The sequence below is a fragment of the Phalacrocorax carbo genome, chromosome 8 (assembly GCF_963921805.1).
Source record: "Phalacrocorax carbo chromosome 8, bPhaCar2.1, whole genome shotgun sequence".
Classification (NCBI taxonomy): Eukaryota; Metazoa; Chordata; class Aves; order Suliformes; family Phalacrocoracidae; genus Phalacrocorax; species Phalacrocorax carbo.
The window spans coordinates 20086446-20108993 of NC_087520.1; the positions used below are offsets into that span (position 1 = coordinate 20086446).

The 22548-nt window shown below is 38.2% G+C and overlaps 1 long non-coding RNA gene across 9 annotated transcripts in view; it reads left to right on the forward strand.

Annotated features, from left to right (window-relative positions):
• The window catches only part of LOC135314733 (uncharacterized), a 340184-nt gene that overhangs the window by 148183 nt on the left and 169453 nt on the right, over positions 1-22548 (forward strand). For 2 of the 9 annotated variants that reach the window (XR_010374200.1, XR_010374201.1), the window contains exon 1: positions 19482-19900. The exons of the other annotated variants lie outside the window; for them this stretch is intronic. This is a non-coding gene — a long non-coding RNA (uncharacterized LOC135314733). Of the gene's footprint in view, positions 1-19481; positions 19901-22548 lie in introns of those variants that run through there. 9 annotated transcript variants of the gene reach the window in all.

The window sequence follows — 22548 nt, forward strand, 5'->3', positions numbered from 1 at the left end:
GGAGATATTAGTACTGGAATTTGTGTTTAATGGTGTTTTCCAACCAATATATGCTGATGATTGAATTTAATTTCTAAGCATTGATAGATTAGTGACTAGGGAAACTTGAGAGCTGATATAAAATGACTTCAAGTTTCTAATACCTATAACAGAAACCAGATAAAAAATTACAGAGGAATCTAGCTACAGCAGAAATACAGGCAGAGGCCGAAAGAAACATCTTAAAAATACTAAAATAAACATTGAGAAAATAATTTATTTATGCAATGATGAAAGGATCTAGCTTTAAAATTGGACCTAACCTTCCTTTTCATGTTTCAAAAATATTTTCCAAGATGTTTATACAATAGCTAAAAATAACTATGTGTTTCCTATATAATAGGAGGAGTTATGTGTTCTCAAAAATTATTAATTTTAACTATTTATATTGTTTTAAGTTGCTTGGTTGATGTGCTATGGCACCTAGCTAGGTACGTTTCAGCTGAAGCCTTAGAAAAATTATCTTCAAGCCATTTGCAGAAACGTTATTCTTACTCATTAAGATTGAAACCAAGAACCTATCCAAAATGTCATGATCCAGAAAGCTAAGTTTTGCAAGTCTTGTTTGATAATGTAACATCTTGGAAAGAAACACAGATTGCTCTAAGCTCCTCAGAGATGAAAGGAGGGTAGATTATAGAGCGAGTGGGAGTGGAGGATCTATAAAGTATATAAGTATATGGCTTTTGTTCAAGAAAAGCCATGCGTCTAAATAATTGAAACTTTTCTTGTGGGTCCTTATAATAGTGCTGCAACAGAGAAGGGGGAATTGCAAGGGGCTTCTTAAGTCTCCTGCTGCCGCATACGAACATTTTCAGAATTGTAGTGAGATTTACCTCAAAAGTAGTTAGATTTCTCTTCAGTATGCTGATTAGAATATTGACTTAAAACCTTGCTGCTGTAAAGGCTTGAATCCTTTTCCTAATTTTCTTCCTGGTAATCCATGGGTGATTTACATTGTGCCTTTGCCAACTTTGTTCTTTATTGCAAGAAGCTCCTGTTTTACAGAGTTTAGAGCAACCAAATTCTTTCCTAACCTGGTGTAAACCAATGAAGTTAAATCTAATTTCTTGCTACATGTTTGTTTTCTCAGTTATTCAAGTAGCCTTGTTTTTGTATCTGACCTGTTTGACTTAGTTATTGGGCATGTGTCACTACAACTGTATTCTAGGCAGAGAACTGGGAGTGTTTTGTTTTGGTGTAGGGTTTTGGTTTTTTGGTGTGGGTTTTTTTTTTTTGTTTTGTGTTTTCTTTTTTACCCCCTTAATCTGTACCTTACCCTTCATGATAGACACATCTTTATTTATCCTACATGGCACCAGGAGACATTGATCATTCTGTAATAAGCTACTAAAGTAAATTCTTACTTTCTTTAGCCTTGTTCAGACAGGAAACTCCCACAATACAGTGGATCTTCGTTCTAGCTGACCTGCAGCTGATTGAGTTGTGCCATTGCATTTTATCTGATTTCTTTTCAATGAAATAGCCCAATCTTTTTCATACTGCAGTACATCCCAACATCATATCATAAGTAAATGTCATTGGGACCTCCTTCTGGTAGGTGGAAGTCTTTAATGAAATACTGATTTTTAAAATTTATCCTCTAATTCAAGTAAGTTTTTAATCCTTTTGTCGTATCTACAGAAATATATGAGGCCATAAGCATCTTTATCTATTACACAGAGGCCTTTTTTAAATCAACTGTTATACTGTTAGAAATATACTCACAGGAGTAAATAAAGCCCAATATGCAAATGAATACAATACTAAGGAATGACGCTTCTGACAGGGAGTGTAGTAATTACTGTACCAATACTAAAGTATCTTAGCAGCTGTTCAGTGCTTCCTGAAGCAGGAATTGAATATTTGCCTGTTACTTTAAGATGGTATGTTATACTAAAAAGATATCCTTGGTAGGGAACATACAGTGTCTATCTCAGGACAAAAAAAATACTCTATAAATTTTGATTACAAGCAGCATTGGATTTTTAGCTTCCATCCATACTTGGCTTAAATAGTTCTGTCTTCACATTTTTGCAGAGAGGTTTACTGGTGCTAAATTGTGTTAATTTTTGGTTGCTCATGTATTACGTTCATCACTTTAACCTCTTACATTGTAATTAAGTTCCTTACAGTTACCTCTATTATTAATAAATATTAGGTAAACGTCTGGAAATATTTTTCTAAAAAAAAAGGGTTGCTTCTCTCTACTCTTTATTTTCTCTTCTATATAAGTTTAATTTTCCTCAAAACTCTTGGTATTTCATTATATTTTACCTTAATTTTGTGCTTTCTCGTTTGTTTATAGGTAGAATTTTTGATGTTGTTTGTACTACAAAACAGAAAATGTCCTTGTAAAAGCATAATCTGCTTGTGGTAATGACATAGATGAGATCTTGGCTGTACTGAGGTCTCTCAAGGGGAACTTCTTGCTGCCTTCACTGACTGTGCTATTTTGCCCCAATTGAATAAGATCCTTTGGATATGAACCACTATTACATTTTCATTGGTCTCACATTATTGTTCTCCCCAATGTAATATCGTATCAACAGCACAATTATAAATGTATGGTTTTGACTCACTTTCAAAATGAAAAACTTTACTCATCTTGTCAGGGATTTTTCAACTGATTCCTCTTGCTCATTCTGCTTACTTTTATTCTCCAATCTGTTTTCACTCCCTTCTGACATTTTAAAGTTGATCGGAACTCAAAAGGAAATGCAAACCCAACACAAGGTTTTTCCAACACCTTGAAAACTAAGTAAACCTGTGGACTCAGGAATTTGCTTTCATCTCACTCCAAATTAGGAATACTGGTAACACAGATTTAAAGCATGTCTCTAGGACTTCGGAAGTTGTGCTGACATACTTTAACGTGTGACAGTTTTTAAGGTAGCCATAGTTCCATTTTACAAGTGTCAGCCCTAACTGTGTCTCTTTAAATAGCCCATTACAGACCCCTAATAGGAAAATTTGCAGCTCTCAGCTGCTTCCCTATATGCATAATGCAGAAAGAAATCAGACATCTCGTGTGCCCTCTGGCTTGGAGACTTTTCCCATTCAATTAATACGCACTGAATTAGATGACAGGTTTATTAAACAAGTTTTTAATAGATGAAAGATTTTATAGCCTTGTGATATGAGTTATTGGCAAAGCCAAACATTTTCTGAAATAATGTTTCTCTGTTATTTACTGAGAGGTAGAAAGAATATTTTCTGTCATAGCCAGATAGCTGATCTTCCAGTCATACACTTGCAGGTTTGCACATACATGCATGTGTTTAAGAATGCATGCATACTTTGCTTCTCCTTTTAACATGGAATAAATGTTAACCAGGACACTGATTTTAGTCCTCCACCATCAGTAGTACGACACAGTTCAACAGTGGATCTGAAGTTTGCCATTATTGCTCAGTTTTGACTTAGAGCTCTTTGTTTTGGGCTATCTCTTGGAGTTATTCAGCCATGGGAGCTAGACTGCAAGTACAGGCCTCCTGAATAACAGTTCTAATATGACCAAAACATGAATCAAATGTTCAGCCACATTAGAATAGTCTCTCTCCAATGCAGTGATTGAAACTAGGGTCTGTTTTTAATATAAGAGAAATTTAGCAAGTCACACACTTTATGGAACTCCAGACAAAGGTTATTTTCTGTTTATCTGGTAAACTCACATTTTCAGGAATTTGACTGCAGTTCATAATTTTTAGTGTGAGGCTAATGAACACCTAGCCTGAACCCAGGAAGGAATCAGTGCCATAAGGTGAGGACAACTGAGAGCCAGAAGTCTTAATATCCACCTCTTCTAACTGGTACTGTAATGATGGCTGGAGTAAAAGAAAGGCAAGAAAACAGGAAATAAATAAAGAGCCAAGAGATGATGTAAATGTGAAGGAAGCATGTAAAGTGAACTGATAGAAGAGGAAGAGAGCAATAAAATTTAATATGCACTATGGGAAGGTTCGTTTGCTGCTGTGGGGATTTTTCAGTGCTTGAAGAAATTGTACTGGGAGATATTTGTGCTCAGTGGTGTCTGCAGTTATCTACATTCATCCCATGTTAGCAGAGGTGAAGTTGTTTAGATTCTTCAGTCTGAGCTCCCTAAAATGGTTTGTTGCATTCCATAAGGATTGGTTATTTTCAGGTAGATGTAGGAACTTTGTGTGAGAAATTCTTGAGCTGTTTCCACTAGAGAAACTGATTTTAAAGGGCTTTGGTCAAAATAACAGAATCGAATAAATCTAGGAATGGGTACGAACTTTTGCTAAGCCTCTGAACAACCTTTAGCAAAATGTACTAGTTTTCTGTTATTATTCTACCTTGGGACTCCAGATTGAGGGTCAAGGCTTTACTTGCTTAACACTTTTCTTCTGTACATCAATAAGAATCTAGTTGTCTTGATAGACAGCTTTCAACCTAATAGCTACAGATGGCAGGAGTAGGATGAATCAGGGGCAAAGGCTGTTGGGATATAAAGTGTGAGCAGGCAAATACAAGGGAAGGAGGAGAAAGTTCAGCTCAGTGTGCTCTGTGCAGCATTTGTTTCTCTTATTGCTCTGTGGTGTTCAGCTCTAACTTACCTGAGCTTAGTGCAACTCTATATCTGTAAATCTGTGATACTGGCTTTTTAGAAAACACAAAATTCTTTTACTGATAGTGTTGTTCCAATAAAAAGCATGTAATATGTGCTGCTTGACCAAAAATTTCTAATTGATGGTCTTGCAAGAAAGCTGTCAGCTGGATTAATTTATCTCAGCCAGTGAAATATAAAGCAATCAATAATAAAGGGTAAAATAAATGACTAGAAATAGGTGTATCTGATTGTTCAAATGAAGCATACCATATGCATTACTATGCTTAACAGCATGTGAAATGCACTTCAGATACGACATTGATACTAGTTTACTAAATTATGAAGCATAGCAGAGTGAACAAGGCAACATTAGTGGACAGCATTATTTAATCTAAGAATCTCTTAAAAAAAAAAGACATTTATGTTTGTTGCTTTGTGGTAATTGTGACTGCAGACTTCCTAATTTTTAAATTGTCTCTCTCGTTCCTCAGAGGACTTGAGCTGCTTCTGACTTCAGCTGTGTTCACAGCACAGTGACAAAGCTAGAACCATTGCTCCTTTGAGCTCTAGGGCACTACCCTGAAAGTAGTCTGAAAGTCACAAGAATATCCAGTTCCTGCTGACTCTTATCCAGGGAAGGAGAGGATGGATCTGCAAGACAGTAACTAATCTTAAATTGTCTTCTCCTTAACGTTCCCTCCTGATGGTTGGGTTTATTGGTTTCCCATGCCTGTCTGGAATGCCCACTGTTATAAAACCTTAAGCAGGAAACTATACCTGGCTAAAAGCTAATATGGCTTTTGGCAATATAAAGAGTAATGGGAACCTACCTAGAGAATTCTCTTCAAACAGGGACTACAGATTAATATAAATGTGAAGGGATTAGGTGTTCTTAACAAGTGATCAATCAGTAACAAATGACCCATGGTGAAGATTCCAGCCAGATCTTACAAAGGGATTCCTGGTTTTTGATTTCTAATATTCCTAATCTGTTCCAGAATTTTTATCTGTTCAGCACTGTTGTTGAAATCCCAGCCAATCTCAGGTTACTAGGAAGCAGCATGGGAAAGGAATGTCTTTCAGCAGCTATAGTTGTGACAAACAGGGTATCAGCTTGTTTTGGTCTTTGTCTGGTGGTGCTTCTTTCTCTGTTGGCTCAGGATCATGTTTACTTATGACCCTTCTTTGCTCCAATGCTTATGCTGGACCTACATGTGGTCAAGCTGCTGAGCTGCAGAAAACATTACTTCAGCCTACATGGAACCTGTGTACCAAGAAATTGGTTGGTTTAAAGTATCATCTTTCCTGGAAACGTTTGTTCAGTTGTGGGAGGAAGAACAGAATTTCTTGGGAGTTGCTCTCTGAGGCACTAGATAGAGCCACTTTATCTCCACTTCTTGCAGAGCATGCTGTTGTCAATAAAAGAAGTTATCTTAATTGCCAGAAGCAGCCTGACAAAGAAAGTATGCATGCCAATATTTTCCTCTGCTAGAATAAACCACGCAAGATTGTTTTCACCATTGGTGAATCATACTCAGGACATGAAGATGGAATAATTCTAAAATAATTTATTACACTGCTTCTAAGAATGGTTGCAAATCAAGCTTGCAGGCATTAACTGAATACAGACCATAGTTTGGAGAATACAGGAGTTTGGAGAACAATCCTCCTAAAAAAAGGACTTTTTGGGTAGACTTTTTCGTGATAAGCATTTCAGTTCTTGAAAAAAAAACAAACGGTAAACTTTTTCTCCCTGTCTTTAATGTTAAACTAAAACTAGGAATATTTTACTTGTAGCTCTTGGTTATGGTTTTCTAAACTATTACTTGTCCTTGAGAACCATTATATGCTAGAGCAATTCTTTCTTTTTTTGTTCTTCAAAATGGGTATAAGTGTTTATCTTCACAAATCAGTGAAATCTTCTTAAAATATACAAAAAGATTTAACCTCAGCCACAACTTCACTATTATTAATGCACATTATTTGGATAGGGGCAGTACCATGAGGGACAGGGGTGGCATACTTTTTATACAGAATTAGAAATAGAAAAGGAGACATATTATATAGCCCTTATGTTGAAGAAGGTGATGAGTCAGCAGGTGCACAAAGGAAGATGAAGAAATGGGAGACTGATATCGTTTTGTCAGTAAGGTAAATGGTGTTCTCAACACACCAGCTGGTCAGCTGGTTTGTGTATTGTTTTTGAGGATGCTAGAATAAAAAGTAGCTTTTCAAAGGCAGGTAAGAAAAGATAGGCTTTCAGGTATTTGCAAGCACCTCCTTCAAGCATAAAGTACAGGAAAAGGCCATTCTATCTGAAATTATGCCTTCTGAAAATTTGATGAGCAGGAGATGGAAGTTGATGCCACTGGCTGCTCTGAGTCAGCTTCTTGTCAGAGACTCAATTCATTAAGCTCTTCCAGTTGAGGGGAGTGGTATTCCTGACTTTCACGTAGAGATGGCTCTTCGTCACATTGGCAGAGGTCTTGATTACAGCGATTTTACATTGAAGGCCCTATCTTGAACTGCACAATATTAATCTAGGTGAGAACACGGTGAGAAGAGAATCAGGCTGTTTCTGGACACTGAGTATGTAGATGGGAGTGACTTTAATATGAAGGCCTGACACGTATACGTAAATTCCTCTACCTTCATTTGAAGACCATATAGTTTTATATAAAGTAAATTTGACAACATCATGCCATTTGTAGATTTGGAAGACAATGTATGTCTCAATATCATCAGTCCTTTAATTACCTCGGTAAGCATGATGCTTAGTGGCATTTCTGGTTAAAGTCCTAATTAGACTTCTTTGTCTAATGAGCATGTGAAGGTTTGGCTTGTGCCTTATTATCCTACTCATTATTATGAATGATAGGGCAACTGTTTAAAGCCTCCAGTTTTACACTGCAACATAATTATTTATGAAAAGGCCTTGCCCCAGATATGGAAATAATGATAATTACATTTAATCTTTTCATGGTTTATGCATTTTTTTTTTCAGTGAAACAGATGTCTATAGGACACTAATTGCCAAGAGGGGAACTGCAGTACACTACCAGACAGGCTTATTGAAAAGATATGAACCTGAGATTACTTTTTTTCATATCCTTGGTATCATTAATTTTCTTCTTCATGTATGTACTGTTTATGTGCTTGACTTCATGTCATATGCGTATTTTATAAGCGCATTTATTACTTGGTTTTAACAGCTTACAAAGATTTACAAGAGAACTACATAAAGCTGCTTGTTTAGCACCTGTAAATCTGGCTACTGTTGCTATTTCTGCACTAATAAGGGCACAGAGACTGCTCAATATCAGGTATGCCTCAAAAGTGTGTGTTTAAAGGTTAGCAAAAGGCAGCTACTGGGTTTACACCAGTTAGGGTAGCTGGCAATATTCTGGCACTTCCTGTGTACTGCTTGAGAATGTCTCCTTTGGCTAATTTACCATGCTTTCCTGATATATTCTGCCATAGGATGCAATAGTCTTAGTAGATGCCAAAATGGGAATTTTCTTTTGTAATTGCATGATGAGCTGATCTATTGTTGAAATGGACTTGAAAGAAGTAAAACTGTTTAATGGGACACGACTGCCTTTTTGAAAAAGACTACGGGTAACTTTGTAGTATGTTAAAGTTTAAATAAAGTTTTAGCAAACTCATGATGAACATACTTTTGTGCTCCCAGCAGGAAGGGTGGTGAAATGGCCTCGTTATGGGCTACGGCTAAGCTGGAGAGCTGCCTGGTTTTACAGCATTTCTTTCTTCGCTGTTTAAGTGTGAGTGGTATTTGCAGCATTCTTAAATCTGAAAGCCATTGCTAATTACTTTTTCTGATGCAGAGGCAATGGTCCTGTGCTTTGTGTTAGGCAGTAGGTCGCAGTGCAGAGTGAAGTAGAAGCCAGCAATATGCGAAGGAAGTCAGTGTTTCCATCCTGTTCCCAGTGAAACGGTGATCTTATCCCATGAACATCACCTGGATTTGTGATGAAGAAAGAATGTAAGTTTCATTGTAGGAGTATTTGAATGATGACTGGGTGCACACATTTGGAAATTAATGAATTTCCAGCACTACAGCACAGGTAGTATTTAATGATTTCTCTTGTCAGCTGCCATCTCATAATTTAACATCATGAACAGTGGATTTATTTTGATTTCAGTATAAATCTTAATGTCTGTCTAACTGCATTGCTGGCAAGACAAGGAGGTAACAAACAAATGGATGAAGAGCTCTTCTGGTTTAATCTTAGGTAACCCTGAGTGTCATTTCACCAGTTTAAAACAGTGCTGATGGATCACTTTGTTCACTGAGAACATGTGGATAATAAAACGGAAAGCAAGAGGCCAAGAGCAGAAAACAAGAATATGCAGATAAAAACATTGTTACCATATGCCACTATTTTTGTTGTTGGCACTCAGCTGTTCTAAGAAAATACAGCAGAACTTAATGAAGGGAAACATTCTAACAATTGCTCCGGCTCCTCAAAAAGAAAGGGACCTTGACAACACAAGGCAAAATTGTCTCTCCAAGACTTTGAACCTCTCTTATGTGAAATGCATTTGGAGGTATTAAATCAAGCCTGGTGCATATTGTACCATGGTAACGTAATTTTAGCACAAATGTCACTTGGAATTACACCGTTCCCCAACGGTGATGTTTTGATCCCTCCATTTAGGATAACATTTTATACCTTATCGCTGATGCCTGCTTCCCTGATGCTCAGATAACCATGTATCTCTTGTTTTCTGGTAGTTACCCCAAGCTATGCATACAGCAAACTCATTCTTCTTTTTGCCATGGTATTCTACAGTCTTCAAAATCATGTACAGTGTCTTTCTTCAGTTGCTGAACTGTATAGCACAATGTGACTTTGGTCACTAGAGTTACAGTTTCATTTTCAACAGTATTTAAAAAACCAATTCAGAAAAGAATTAATGGAAGAGATTATTAGACTTTTTATTTCTCCATAAATCTGAGTCACAGTAAAAGGAATGCTTTGGATATAACATTTTTATCCTTATCCATTAATACTGTCAGTAGTAGCGTTTTAAATCCTGTTTTTATGAGTAGAGTATTATGAAGTAGAATGACTTCTTAAGTAAAGACATCTACTTCGTTATTTAAGTTATGATCTCCTCTTTCCTCACACTTCTCTTTTGTGGGTTGCTTTTCTTGACTGGCTTTTTGTATGTTCTAAATGCACATAGCTTATTTCAGCAATTCTTTATAGCAAGGTAGGTAACTAGGGAAGATGCTGAATGGGGGATACTTTTGTCATGGAAAAAAAGCCCACTCATGGAGCCATGCTGAGTAGTCCTGAACGTTTAAGTAGGTAACTGCAAATATGGATACCACTTAGTCAATATTCTGATGGAAATAGAAACTTTTACTTTCTCAAGTTTATTCTTTGCTACTAATTGGACATCTTTGGGTTTGTTAGTATTAGTGAAATAATCTTTTTTTTAAGCCTTAACTACTTTAAAGCTACTTTAAAGTCTTTGCACTGTTAAATCCTGGCTTTATAACTGAAGGTGCATAAAGCTGAATCAAATATTTATTAGCATGCTCACAGCCCAAGGTGGATCCTCAGCTATTCAGAGCCACCTTAATGTAAAAAAAGAGGATATATAGCTGTCCTAGAAACAGACATTGCTCCTGCTACAATGAGCTGCATGACATTAAGACTGTGCAGAATTCAACTGTTCTTCTTGGATAATGTTTCTAGGTAGTTACAGTGGTTAGTAGTGCCTGCTGAAACACATCGCTGAACTATATGCTGTGGAATATTCCATTTAAACAGTACATGAATTAGCAAGAGATTCCTTGAACATGGCTACATAGTTTTCTACTTCTAACTACATGAACTGTTTAAAAATGATATTCTATTGAATTTTCCCAACACTAGGTGAATTGTTGAAGATGGCAATATATAACTTTTATTTGCAAGATATTTACAATAATTAAATTTTTAAATCTAAGTATAATCTTTGTATTCATGTATTAGAAGCTGAAAAGGGAGACTAACAGGAGCAACACTGCTTATGACGTGAATTTTTTTCCCTTAAGATTAATTCAGATCAATATGAGCATAATCAATTCACCTGGCTGCAGTCAAAATTCTGGTGAAATCACTGGAAATGTCATGTGTATATGAGATGTCTAAAGGAATTAATCAAAATGCACAAAGTCTATATCATTACATAAGCATTATGAAGTAAGTTTTAAGGGATTCTTATACTGAATGAAAGATATATGTAGAGCAATACGTAGAACTGCTGTTAAGGCAATTAGTGTTTCCAGGAAATTAGACATATTTCTCTGCATTATTTATTTTTATGGAAAGCTTGCCTGTTCATTACCTCTTCATTTCAGCACATTTCTGTAGCCCTTCTTAATATACATATATATACAAAAAACTGCAACTCCTTCCTGAGTGACATTCTCTTTACTAAGACTACTGGTAAACTATAGAAGATGTCAGAAAAACCTATATGGTGTTTTTATGAACTTGGTTGAAGGCATGTGTGTTTTTATTATACCTTTCTGTTAAGAATTAACTGTGGTTAAGCTTCTTCTAAAGCACTGTTTTATAAAATCACATAATCTCCCAAAGAAAGAGATACTGCTAAATTGTTCTACCATCATCACCATCTGGATAGAAAGATTATTGATATTTTTCTCATTATTCATTAAAATCTACAAAGAACAAATGTATCCTTTGGCAAAAAAGGTGAAATAAATGACAGCTATAGCTAGCACACTCAATAACGAGAGCTTAGATGTTGCTTTCTGTGCTTTCCATGCTAACTCAGTTCAGTTCTGTAGGAGATAAGATATAATTTCCTGTGAAATAAGAAAACTGAGGCATGATTATGTGTGTAAAACTGGACAGACAAAGCACAGAAAAAGGATAATTGATAGAAGCAGTGTATCCTTAAATGTAGCACTCCCTGTATACAATAGGAGATTTTAATATGTATTCTTATTGCCTCAAATCTTTTTTCCATGATGCAGCATTCAAATGATTTGAAATAGAACACCTTTCTACCAAAAATTTTGCAAAGGAAAATATACTTAAACCTTTCCCAAAAGCTTCCTTATTCTTTGAGGTACAATCTGAACCTGATGCTGTACATCAACATTTGCATAGTAGTTTGAAATTGCTTCAGGGTTTCACAATATTTCCACAGTAAAGACACTTAATTTTCTGAATACTCTCTTGGACCGAGTTGCACTTTGCAAGCCATGCTGTTGTATGTACATTGTAGATGGTAAGCATGGCCAGGTAAACTCTGTTCCTCTCTATTTTCTGCATTTCTTTGCAGAGCTACAAAGGATAACTATCAAAATTTATAGCTGTTAACTGGAGAAGTGTATTTTTTCCTCTCTTCTGTTAGTAGAACAAACTTAAGAAAGTAACCAGCAAGGTACTGTTACTACCATTGGATGAGATGGTTTGTCCCAGATCACCCAAGTCTGAAGAAGAACTGGAACCCAAACCTGACTATTATAGAGCCTTACATAAAATATACAAAATTGGTCATGTGTGGTCAGCCCTAGATTTATCTGATCCAGTACCCTGCCTCTGACAGTGGCCAAAAGCAAACATCTCTGGAAGCAGATGGGAAAAGAGCAGGCAGGGACTGGCGCATCCTTAGCCTATTCTCCCACCCACAGGCACTCAGTAGCTCAGATGGAGGTGGGGTGTCTGTTTAGTCTGAAGTTTGATGATTTCTCTTTCACTAATTTGCTCTGTCTCCTCTTGAGCCTACGTAAACTTTTAGAGTACTGTAGCAGGAAGTTTCACGCACTAATTGCGTGTGTACAAAGCACCACCGTTCTGTTGTGTTCAGCATCCCTTCTGCTGGCCTCATTTCATGGCAGCTGGTGCCATATGAGAATGATTCTTGTTCATCACAATCGTGGCTTACAAATCTCTCCACGGTTCCCCCTATTTTGTTTGAGCTGACTGTCCTTGTCCTTCGTGTTGCACCATGGAGTTATACAATGGCACAAGATGTTGTCTTGTTGTCTTCTTTCTTTTGTGATCCTTTCCTACTCATTCCCTAACAACTGGCTTGTCTGGGAAGTCAACTAATGCTTCTATCAGCTGATGTTTTTGTGAGGAAAAGTTCAAAACTCTTGTCTGTGAAAGAGCATGGCCGGTTTGGACCATTGTGCATGTGAAATTAGGTGGTTTTTTTCTTTTTTTTTTTTTTTTCTCCCTACATGCATCATTTTACATTTCTCTACAGTGGATGCAATCTCACCATTTGTTGCTGAGGTGCTCAGCTGCATAAATCGCTTATGCAGTTCTGCATGGTTCCTCACTTTCACTCTTTGAATAATTTGATATCCTTAACAAATTATTTACCCAGTTTTTTAGATAGTTTGATGTATTGTGTATTGCACCCAGGTGTTGGCAGTGGGGCTGAAGGCCCTGTGTGAGGCCAGGCTGGTGCTGGCCCAAGCTGGGCATGGCTGGTTCCAGCCAGACCTGGCTGGTTCCAGCCAGCAGCAGCAGAGCCTGACGCAGGGCACAGCCCAGCCTGCCGGCCCAGCTGGCGGCACCCCTGCCGGCACCGGCTCAGCGAAGGGCAGAGCACGGCCTGGCAGCACGGGGTGAGGGAAAAAGTGTGGGGAGCAGCCCCCGGAGTGCTCTGCTGAGGGAAGGAGGAGGGGGAGGAGGTGCTCCGTGGCCCCTGCAGAGCCCCCACGCAGAGCGGGTACGTCCTGAGGGACCATGGCCCCACGCAGAGTCCCCACGCAGAGCGGGTACGTCCTGAGGGACCGCAGCCCCTGCACGGCCCCTGCGCAGGGGCAGGGAGACGCATGAGTGGGGGAGCAGCAGAGAGGAGATGTTCGGGACCGCCCACAGCCCCCTGTTCCCCATCCCCCTGTCTGCAGGGACCTGGGGGCAGGCAGTGGAGGAGCTGGGAATGAAGGAGTGAAGTTGAGCCTGGGAAAATGGGTGGGAGGCCGTGTTTTAGTGTTTGTTTCTCATCATCTACACCTCTTTCAATTGGCAACAAATTAAATTAAATTAATTTTCCCCAAATTGCATCTGTTTTGCCCATGATGGTACTTGGTACGTGACCGCCCTGTCTTTGGCTTGACCCACAAGCTTTTTCATCTCACTTAATCCCCCTGCCCTGTTGAAGAGGGGGATTAAGAGAGCAGCTGGGTGGGGGTCTGGTAGTTGGCCGAGGTCAGGCCCCACATTTGTGAATGTGTTGAATAGTCTGGGTATTAATGTAGATCATGAAATTTCACTGGTGACTTCTCCGTACTGTGAAAACTATTGACACCTTCTTTGTTTCATGTCTTAGTACACATACTGCAAGGTAAATACCTTTCTTCACCTATCTCAAGGCTACTTAATAGCCTGAAGAGGCATGGTGCAGAAACTTGCATGTCCCTTATTTATTCATTCCTGGCTTTTTGATTCCTTTAAAGAAGTTTTGTGAGGTAGGATTTTCCCTTCTTATTATATAAAGCCATGTGGATATGTCTCCAGTATACTGTCTGGTCTGTATAACTGTGCCTTCTGAATAGTTACCTGGATTCTGTCAAACTATGTGTGGTTGATGAGTTTTCCCTACCTTCCTTCCTTGAGAGTACTGGTTTTGCTTTCTCTTCTCTTCCTAGCCATTGATTATCAGAGGAAATCAATTATCTTTGATGTTTGTGGGCTCTTTCAAAGGAATGAAGTTTGCCAACAAGTTCCAAAATTATTAGGCAGGGAGGGAGGAGAGAGGAAACGCAAACAGACTGAAGGCAATTACAAAGGCCTTTTAAATTTGAAATATGAACTAAACCCAAGATCAGTGTCATGTAACACTGATTTTTTTTCTTCCTTAAATAAGCTTTTCCTGTAATAAATACACCTGGAAATTGGCAGTTGTATGTTTTTTGTATAAAGCAAATGCAATGAACAGCTGTGATGCAGCACGTTACAAAGAAGTGGTCTTCATCCTATTTATCCAGAGCTTTGGTGACAGTTATGTATTTCTGAGGAAAAAAGATTATAATAGGAAGTATCTATGTTCTGTTAATTATGTAATTAATTTCAGTGTTTGTAGCATATGGCACAGGAAAACAGGGTGACAATATTTCATGTATTTTAGTGTACATAGATCTTAATTTTGCAACAATATATAATATTCAGGTGGATACGTATGTTTCCATTTACAATGGCATTACTAAAGAGGTGAAAGAAACATATTGATAATCTGATTTTGCTTGACAGAGGCAATATGGAAGTTATAAATAGTCCCAGAGGACAGATGAAACTATTATATGCATTTTAAGTTTTCTTTTTCTGGAGTAAGTATTGATCCTATTATGAATACTCTGGCAGATTTTAGCAATTGACTCTGTTTGTAGCAGTATTCCATGGAGTTTATTGAAATGATAGCTGTATGAAGGCAGTAGTTTTAAGAAGGAACAGCTGTAACAGACTTTCATAGCTTATCAGAAATATCAATAGTTCCTGAGTCTCATAATTTCTCATAACTTGGTGGAAATTTCTGAGGAAGATTTCTAAGACATAACATGGTAAATTTAGAAATGTAGTCTTGATTTTAAAATAAAACATGTTACAGAATGTGACATGGAACAGGCTGCCCAGGGAGGTGGTGGAGTCTCCATCCCTGGAGGTATTTAAAAGAAGGGTAGATGTGGTGCTTGAGGATATGGTTTAGTGGTGGACTTGGCAGTGACAGGTTAGCGGTTAGACTCGATGATCTTAAGGGTCTTTTCCAACCTTAAGTATTCTATGATTCTATGATTCTATGTTTGGTTTTCTTTCACTGCAACAAATGAAAAGCAGAGATAAGAAGTTTGGGCCAGATAATTCTAATTATTAGGTAAAGAGATTTGAACACAGCCCTCTCTCCTTTAATGTTTTATAAAGAGACAACCCTTCTTAGTTAAGAGGTATCAGATGATCAGTGATTCCAAGAATAATCTGAATTAAGGCTGAGTTGGTGATCTAACACCTACTGGCTTGACTTCAGTCTTACTTGCTACGTTATAGCCCCAGCACTGGTATACCTGTCAGCATATGACAAATCTACACTGTGCAGGCAGAATCAGAATCAAAATCTTTCTGGGGATATTGCACTGAAGGACCATTTTCTTTGGCTTTTAATTTCTCTGTTGGCTTCTGGTCATCGTACCTACAGTGCTGGTTGCAGATGACATGCGGAACAGCTTTAGGCATGTGTTTTACAAATGCTATATGAAAAATAGACTCTTCTGGAGACCAAGAGGGTCACAAGAATGTCATGGCAGTAAAGCAGGGGATGGAGACAAATACTGCTATGGTTGGAGCAATTGCATATCATGCATAGTTGAAAGATGGAATGGAAAAGAGTCACAAACAGAATAGTGATGCCTTTTTTAAAAGGTCAAGACAAAAAAAAAAGAACAGAATACATAAAAAGGTAGTCTTGTAGGAAGCTTGTTGCTGTTAATTGAGAGTTACATGTGAACGTATACAATTATTATTTTGCATATTTTGCCTGATGAACTTTACTAGCATGCCCAACCAAATGACATTGAGACAGTTAAAAATCACTGCATTTAATCTTCCTAAAATTAGCAACTGAACCCATAGATTTCCTGAAGGGAGGGGTGGAAACAGGAAGAAAATATATATGTGGGTGAGATATTTTGGTATGATTTGGTTTTCTGCATACTAAAATCAGATTTCAGATTTCTGATACTTATTTATTTTTTTTAAAACAAACTAAAAATAAAATAATAATTAAAAAATCCTTCTGTAAGTCTTAATGGCTGGTTGCCCACAGTTTTATGTTTTGCAGCCTCCCTCAAAAAGCTGTCTGATCTCCCACGAGTCCCCAAACTGCTTTTCTTTGTGTTTTTGGCTGGCAAAGAGCAGCACATACCATGGTAGCTTTGGAGCTACTAATGGTTGACTGATCATCTCATTACTGCCCTTCAGCTGATGAGTGAAATGAGCAGAACAGCTAAAATTTGAATTCTCCCTGTTCTTATCTGTCAGGGCACTAATTGGTCATAGTTCTCTATTCAGCCATTAGAGCTCACAAAGTTGAAAGCTAGATTTGTGAAACCTTAACCTCATCAAATTTGTTTGAAATGGTCCAGTGACTTGAAGAGCTGTTGCGAGGAGACTGAAGGACTGATAAATGGTGATGGACAAACAGGATGTGTGATATATATATGTTTTGCTTTTTTAGGAAACCAGGAGGAAGCAAAGATAAAACATAAGTACTTTCTAGTCTGTTATGCAATTTCTGAAATGGGATAACCATAACAGAAATAATTATCTTAAAATTGAATGTTGGGTTGAAATACTGAAATCCTTATTTCTCTGTAAGTATACAGTTTTAATTTGTTCTTTGAGGCACTTTGAGTCCTCATTAAACTAGACATTTAATTTTGAACAATGTTCTTGGGCAGCCTAGACCTCAAAAAGTGAAGATTTATCTTACTGCTGTATTTCTGTTCCTTAAACAACAACAGTTGGTTTAGGAATATAATCTGTCTGGATCTCTCCTGTTGAGTACATTGAAGCTGTAGGGAAGTTGCTTGGAAAGCCTCAGAGATACGCAGCTCTTGAATATTATATCCAAATGAAATATCTAATATATAAAAGCACACACATTGCATAGAATGTGATTCAGGTTTTTGGAAGGTGTCTAAGCTGGGATCTCAAGAGTTCAGAGAAATAATTTAAAAAATCAATGTCAACTTTGGTGACAAATGGATGCTAAAATTGCATATCACTAATTCTTGGAACAAATAGCATAATCCAGGTGGTTGGATTGTACAGCTGGAAATGATAGTCTCCTACAAATTTCCTAATGGGTAAATATGGGGAATCTCGGGACAAATGCTCGGTAGGTCTGTTGTTTCTGTCACTCTGTGACATAAATAAGGATGAACTCTGCTGAAACTGGTGGACTTATGCCAGGAGTGTGAGGAAGTGAATTAGGTTTATTTTTTCTGTGTTTCAATTGTTCAACAGATTTTAATTACTAGATGCTCTCCCTGCATGAAGTGCAGCTAGGCATTATGGAAACATTATGGAACCTATTTTGAAGTGATGTTATTTTAATGTTTGCCACAGATTTTAAAAAAACACATTTAGAGAATTATGAGCATGCAGCATAAATACCTTCACTTGAGTTTTATTTAAGGGCCTCAAAGGGTTTTCAAAGTATCAAAGCCAAAACATGGCATGCAAGATGCAAGACCCTAAGTGTTCATAGAACCGTTGAGGTTGGAAAAGACCTCTAGGATCATCAAGTCCAACCGTCAACCCAACACTACCATACATCCTAAACCATGCCCTGAAGTGTCATGTCTACATGTCTTTTAAATACTTCTAGGGATTGTGACTCCACCACCTCTCTGGGTAGCCTGTTCCAATGCCCAAACACTCTCAGTGAAGAAATTTTTCCTAATATCCAATCTAAACCTCCCCTGATGCAGCTTGAAGCCGTTTCCTCTCATTCTATCACTAGTAACTTGGGAGAAGAGACCAACACCCACCTCACTACAACGTTCTTTCAGGTAGTTGTAGAGAGCGAGAAGGTCTCCCCTCAGCCTCCTCTTCTCCAGGCTAAACAATCCCAGTTCCCTCAACCTCTCCTCATAAGACCTGCTCTCCAGACCCTTCACCAGCTTCGTTGCCCTTCTCTGGGCACGCTCCAGCACCTCAATATCCTTCTTGTAGTGAGGGGCCCAAAACTGAACAGAATTCTTTCCTCTGCTGTACATTAAGTTGAGTGGGGGCTAGAACCACATGACCTCCGATGGTCCAGTAAATCTGAGTTACCTTCTGATTCTGATTTTAAAATGGAATGAAACCTACTCTTGGTTATATCTAAGTTTATTAATAGAAACAAAAGTGATCTACATAGGGAGAGAGCATAGTGGCACTTAAAATGATGAAATGAAGGATATCTAAAAGTGTCCTACACCTTGGAAGTCATTAGGAAAAATCATGATCAAGACAGTTGGGACTGTCTAAAAGATGGACTAGCTGACCTGGCATTAGCTGCAGAGAACATCATAGTGGCTAAAGTGTTTTTTGTAACACTGTAAAACATAGACAGCTCTACAGATAGAAATTTCCTTACATGACCATGGACTGTTGTAGGTCACAATAAGCCATTGTAGTGGAAGTGTGACAGTCACACAAGCCTGAGTGATGCAGTGTGAGGACTTAAGAGCACGAGTCCTGGCTTTTGTTCACAGATGCCAAAGGCATTACACTTTCACATCATGAAACTTTCAAAGATCAAATACTTGCAAAAACCAACACACGTACCGTTGGTTAAATTACTGCAGTGAGCACAGATTAATACTGTCAGTAAAACTGAAGTGATGATAATTGGAGTACTGGAGAATGTTTACTTTAATATTCACTCTGCCAAACACCAAAGCACTTGATTTACATCCTCTGCATACAGAATTTTATGAAGTACCTAAAGAAGAACATATAAATTTTGCAGTTCAGGAGTATGAAAGTTGGGAAGGTAGAAGACTATAGAGAATGATTTTTAGGTATTTTCAAACAGCTGTTAGTGATAAAGGGCAGGTGAATTTGAACTCCAGATACAATGCTGGAAGGAGGCAGGTGAATATATTACCAGGCAATATTTGTTTAAGGACATGTTTAAGTGACACTGGGGACTTTCAAAGGGTAAGAGTCCTAAAATTGGTTTGGCATTATAAGAAGACAAGCGAATGCCACAGGGGACATCGACCCATGCTATGGGAAAGGGCCCAGTGGGCTGGGGTTCATAATCAGTTGTCAACCCAGTATAAATATATTTAGCATTTCTGTGGCAAGACAGATACTAACTGGATTGCTGATGTAGTATTTAACTATTAAGTAGTAACTGAGTTGCTGATTTATCATTAACATATGTAGTGAATTGCTGATTTAACATTTGGAAGGCCTCAGGGTAAACAATGCAATAATGTAGCAGTTAAGGCAGAGTGAGGGTGAAGGGGCTGGTCGTCTCTGGGTCAGTTTTAGGAGGCGGCTTCCCAGTAGGATAACTGCAGGAGAAGGACAGAGTGACTGGTTATCTTTGGGTTGGTTTTGGAACTAACTCTCAGCAGGGATGGAGAACAGGCTCTCTGCACAAAATGGGAAGTATAAAGCGGTACAGCTCATAAAAAACCAAAGGGATATTAAGGTAACTTTAACACTAAGAAGTGTGACCCACAGAAGATGCTGCAGCGTTGGTGATCCTGGTACCTGAGAATCGACTGCTGTGGAGGTGAACACCATTCTGTGGGTTGCCTAGACATGCCAGGCAAAACACTGCCAAGCCCCTGTTTGTGAGCATGGATTGCATGGCCCAACAGAGGGGTCTTAAACCTTTGCAAGTTGGGAGAATTCAAGGGTTTGGGAGTGTTTGTCATGATAATACTATGCCAGTAATATTCATTGTACCTGTAGGCTGCTAAGTTTATCTTAATAATACACAGCTCAGTTTAGACAAATATAACTGTCAAAATTGTATGCTATTGCTAGACTTGAGTTACCACAGTTATATGTTATAAGGTATGGGGTATAAGCTATGGAAGGTTTACTACATGTATATCTCAGGCAGTCACAGCCTCTGTCCTTACAGGGTAGTACTGCTCGCATTTTTGTTTTCCCACTAATATCACAGTAAGTGATTAGGAGGGATTCAGAAGAAGCAATTGGAAGCCAGAATAAGAGATTTGTGAAAGACTTAACGAACTGAGTTTATTTGCATATTCAAGTGAAAGTGAATTTTAGTTAATGATAGCACATATAAGGGGAATAATATTCTAGTAGTTGGTGGCTTTTCAACCTAGTAGAAAAAGCAGTCATCAAATGTCCTGGCAATCATAACGTGACAATAGATATACATGGAATGAAACCCAGGAGCACATTCATAGCTGTGTCACTAGTTAACTTAGCCATGGGAGAAACCTGCCTAAGGATGTGGTGAATAATTTGTAATTATCCAAAATCAGGAAAAAATATAATTTAATCCTACATTTTTAAATTAATCTAGAAAAATATTGCAATCAAGACCATTCAGAAGGTGAGTAAAAAACATTTCAAAGTAAAATGTATTCATGTGTTATACACTGGGTAGTGCTTGTTTCTGAAATACTTGGCATTGAATGTTTTTTCTTTTCCACTGGAGTCAGTTCAGTTAATCATTACTGTTGCTAGATCTGACATATTTTCTACATTGCTATGGAAAATGGAAAGATTTTGTGCAACAGTGATGAATACTGCGGTTGTAAAGTTTTTGGTTTTTTTTCTGTGAAACGTGGTATGTGTTTGTATTTCATCATATCTGCTTTTGGAGCTGCACTTGTCAAATTCCCACTCCATTCAAGAAAAGAGGGTCTTGTCCACCATTTTATAACATCACTAGATAACATAGACCAGACAGATAAAGTCTTTGCTGAGATGAGAAGATTAGATTAGGTACTGCTTTGTGCTTTCCAAAGAGGACAATGCTTGCTTCTAATTTTTTCTGTCTAGGCTGCGCTTCCAATGGCAACAGCTCAGCATTGAAACACTTTTCAGAAGGAGTTGGGAAGAAATTACTTCCAGGAATGGAGTTATCAGACACAATGAATTCTTATTGTCCACAAAGAAAGGAAAAGTCTGGCAAGTGGTTTTTTTGGGATCCTCATTGAACAGCAATTTTTTACGTGTACTTCACAATCAGCATGGTGCAGATCAGATAAATTAATATTGAGAACAGATGAATCAATGCTGTGACCAGCAACCGTTATTATCTCAAACCCTTCATGCCCCATGTTGGGCACCAAAAAGGACAGTCGTAGTTCAGCCCCAGTCGTCAACTAAGCACCCCGCAGCCGCTCACTCACTCCCCCGACCCCTGTGGGACGGGGGAGAGAATTGGAAGAGTAAAAGGAAAAAAACTCGTGGGTTGAGAAATGAACAGTTTAATAATTAAAATAAGATAATAATGATGATAATGATGATTATTATATTAATATCAATAATGATAATATAATAAAAAGGAGAAGGGAAAAAGGGAAAAAAACCAGAAACACAAATGATACAACTGCTCACCACCCGCCAACTGATGCTGCCCATCCCCGAGCCGTGATTGCTGCCTCCCTCCCCCGGCCAGCTCCTCCCAGTTACATACTGGGCATGGTGTTACATGATATGGAATATCCCTTTGGTCAGTTTGAATCCACTCTCTTGGCTGTGCCCCCTCCCCTCCCGGCTTCTTGTGCACCCAGCAGAGCATGGGAGGCTGGAAAAGTCCTTGACTAGTACAACCGCTACCCAGCAACAACCAAAACATCGGTGTTATCTCAACATTGTTTTCATACTACGTCCAAAGCACAGCACTGTGCCAGCTGCAGTGAAGAAAATTACCTCTATCCCAGCTAAAACCATGACAATTGCCTATTGTGATTTTACTGCCCAAGAAAGAGCAAAATGTCCCAGATTCTAAAAATTCAGACTTTGTAAATGCTTTTTTTCCCCCAGTGGTACACTTTGATTTGTTTTGGAATTTGCACAGGTGTTAGCTGGGAATATAAATTCCAAAGACACTTGTGCAACAAATTACTAATGTAAGTCATAGTTGCTTCACTGTGTTTCCTTTTTGTTTTCTCTTGGCTAGAGGTCATGCAAAACACTATTTCATAGGATAAGCCCAAGCTTTTTTTCAATTGCAGTGACAGTTTTTGCTAAGAGAGAAAACAGTAGGTAATCTGTTACATTTCAGGTGGCACAAAATCAGTAACCTGTATAACTGTTAAGAGAGATCACCAGGGATGCTAGCATATTCTGCTTGCGCAATGTGAGTAGCTGACTAGGGGATATTCCTTTAATATATCCTTCTGAATGTCACACACAAAAACTGATGCACTGTTCCAGGTATATGTAGAA